Source organism: Ictidomys tridecemlineatus, chromosome X (assembly GCF_052094955.1).
Source record: "Ictidomys tridecemlineatus isolate mIctTri1 chromosome X, mIctTri1.hap1, whole genome shotgun sequence".
Taxonomy (NCBI): domain Eukaryota; kingdom Metazoa; phylum Chordata; class Mammalia; order Rodentia; family Sciuridae; genus Ictidomys; species Ictidomys tridecemlineatus.
The window spans coordinates 35,200,166-35,203,607 of record NC_135493.1 but is presented as its reverse complement, the minus strand read 5'-3'; the positions used below and the strand labels follow the sequence as shown (position 1 = coordinate 35,203,607).

The window sequence follows — 3,442 nt, the reverse complement described above, 5'->3', positions numbered from 1 at the left end:
TATTATTCCCCAGCATTATAATTGTTCTATTATTTGCTGCCTGCTCAACTAGATCATGTGCAATTAAAGGGCAGCACCTTTTGTTTCCCTTGTTCATCCTATAGCTCTAGTACCTAACATAAGTCCTGGTACATTGTAGATGTTATATAAAATCTTAATGGAATATTGAATTTTAACTGTAATAGTGGTACTAGATAGGAATGGTTCTAAATGGGTGATATTTTTAACCTCTATTGAGAATATTTCCAGATCTGAATTGATTGGGAATTTGTAATGAACAATCTGTTCTGTTTCTACTTCTACCTTAAGCCAACATTTATTGCTCAGATAAGAGGGATGAAAATCATTGTCCTGCCAGTTGTACAGATGTTCACTCAATATTCAAGCATTACAAATTTAAGAACTAATCATTAGTGATGTCTAAGTCAATGATTTAGTTGTAAGTTGATTATGTTTTCTGATGATTAATGATTTTTAGAAACCTGCCATAATAGAAGGCCTAGTTTCATTTCAATAAAGACCTCTTATTCCATTTTACCCAAAGATAGCTGTCCAGAGGAAGTTGGTTAAGATTCTGTCAGATTTGGAACAAAAATCAATCATCATCATTGAATATACAGCTTAAGGTTCCTGCTCAATTTTTTACAGGCCACCAAATATGGGAGAGAGGACTATAGATTCTAAATATGGTGTTGCTCTGAAATCATGACAGGAGATGAGAAAAACATCATGCTCCAAACCTTACAGTGATTAGGAGCACTATTAAATAAACAAAATTGATCATATACAGAAGTCCTCCACCATAAAAGATGAATTATAAATTTATTTCGAATGAAGTTTCTCCCACAACTTCATCCTAGGTACTATTACTCCATCTTATCAAAAGAACTAAAATATATATGCCCATTAAGCTTTGAAAACATACTGTTGTAAAACTTTCATGGTGGAACTGTTTGTAGACAAGAGTGATTCAGAATTAAGATTGGATTGGTGTTGATCCAGCCCTGTCCAAGAGAATAAAGTCTATATTTCAACAGATGCGATTTTTCTCTTCATATAAGAAGCGTTCTTTATAGTGGAATAGGGAGAATACTCTGGGTTTTCCACCACCTATATTAACTATCCATGTTAGATTTCTTCAACTGATTTACTCATTTAAGAGCCTACTATTGACTTGTGTACTCAATTCTAGATGAAGAGTAAACACTAGGCAACAGAGATTATCAAGAAAGTCTTGACCATGTCTTTTTTAAAAAATGTACCTTTTGAATGTATCAATCCATTTCAAGTAGGTGTTAGGGATGATTGAGGGAAGAAATTTCCAGAGTCCTTGTTTCTACCAGCTAATACATATGTGCACACAACAGTTTAGGTAACAATGCACTTGGATAGTTCTATCTTGAGTGGTTATAATATTTTCCTTTTCCTTTTCACTTTCCAAATAGCCCTTTATCTTAAGAGCACTTGAAAAGAAAATATTTCCTGTTGCTTAAAAGCAATACAAAAAAACCCACATTTTAGCTGGGGATATAGCTCAGTTGGTAGAGTGCTTGCCTTGCATGCATAAGGCCCTGGGTTCAATCCCCAACCCAACCCCCCAAAAAAACCCACGTGTTATCAAAAAATGTGTGCTCATTTATACTCCTTGTTGTACACCTTGATTTTTCCTTCTAGAAAGAAACTATGCTATCAACTTGGCAAATTCATTTATTTATTAATAATTTTTTTTACATTTGAATCAAATGGGCTATAATTTCTCATTTTTCTGAGTGTACAGGTTGCAGAGTCACATTGGTCATACAGTCATGTATATACATACAGCAATACTAGTGTCTATTTTATTCTGCTGCCCTTCCTAACCCCCCTTCCCCTCCCCTCCCCTCCTATCACTTCTCTCTACCCAATCTAATGTGACACACTTCTTTTATTTTTCCCTCACATAATACAAACAAACAAATAAATAAATAAATGAAAAAAAAGATCTTAGAGAAAGCTCCCTCATTCCTTCCACCATGTTGGGGACAAAAAGGCAGCATCAATGAACTAGGAAGTGGGTCATCACCAAACAAAAAAATCTGCCAAGGCCTTCATCTTGGACTTCCCAGCCTTCAGAATTGTGAGAAATAAATTTCTAATATTCATTAAAATAATATTTATTAATATTAATATTTTATTTATTAATAAATTGTATTTATTTATTAATAATATATGTGGTTGTATCTTACAAAGATTAAAACATAAATTAATCAAAAAAGCTTAAGAGAAGCTCTTTTCTGCCTCCCTGTACCTTACTGCTGTGAGCACTCTCAGGTCTCTTTCTTTGCTAATAACATAGGGATTTTTGATATCAAAATTGAAGACTCTGCCCCAAGTATTTTATTCTCCAAAAGCACATGCACAAAAACTTGTAAGCACTTACACAGTATTTTTAGTAGAAAAATTCCCTCGAATTGCACATTGTTTATTTTGTAGTGTGTGACCCGTGTGAAGTCAAATGGGCACAAACTAGTATGTAGTCAAATTGTTGGGACTCACTTTCTCCAGAATGCACACACATATATATTGGTTATATTGCTCAATATGATACTATCAGACATGTATTCCTATGGATTTTAAACATAAATACAACTGAGTAGAGGAACTCTTAAGCTTCTGTCAGCTGAATCATTCTCTAAGAATCATGTAATGCAGGAATAACATCAGAGTTTTAAGTCGGAAGAATTTTAGGAACACAGCAATTTAATAAAAATGTCTAAAGAGTGGCAGAAGAGAAGCAATAAAGTCCAATATTCCTCATTTCAATTTTTGTTAGAGCTTAATGCAACCATGTAAATGAGCACATTTGTTCAGTGTAATATTTAATAAGCATCAATATTTAGGAAAATATTAGAGCAAGAAGAAATCTTAGAGATTCTATAATTCAGATCTTTCACATTATATAGGAAGAATAGCCAGAAAGAGTGACTTGAGCCCCAATTCAGTAATTCTCCTCTATACCAAACTGATCTTTTTACTGTGCTATAGAGAAAGTATTGGCATAAACTTACTAATTAAATTACTTTGTATTGCAAATGATGGAAAAATCACTATTTGGAAAAGAATGACATGAACAAAGGAACCACTGACTAGAAAAAAAGAAAAAAGAAAGGAAAAAAAAGAGTACTTTATATGACAAGAAAATATTCCTGCCTTTTGGTAACATAAGCTGCATGTTCTAGCGTTGACCTGGTCTTCTAAAGTGAAAGTAGTCAGGAACATGCAAGCAAGATAACTTATCATACAAGTTGAGAGAAGATAAATGCCTTACTTTAACACACACTGAGAGCATATTTCCACTACAAATGGTGTCCTATATCTAAGAAGTCTTTTCAACTGAAAAGGTTTTAATTTGTCAGATTGCTTCCCACGTATCCCCCTAGAAGATGGCACTTTGCAGAGGAAT

At 33.6% G+C, this 3,442-nt stretch overlaps 1 non-coding gene across 1 annotated transcript; it reads left to right on the top strand.

Annotated features, from left to right (window-relative positions):
* Positions 1-3,065: 3,065 nt before the first annotated feature.
* LOC120891000 (small nucleolar RNA SNORD42) lies at positions 3,066-3,128 on the top strand. Its single transcript, XR_005735445.1, has one exon. It is a non-coding gene; the product is annotated as a small nucleolar RNA SNORD42 (small nucleolar RNA).
* Positions 3,129-3,442: the final 314 nt, after the last annotated feature.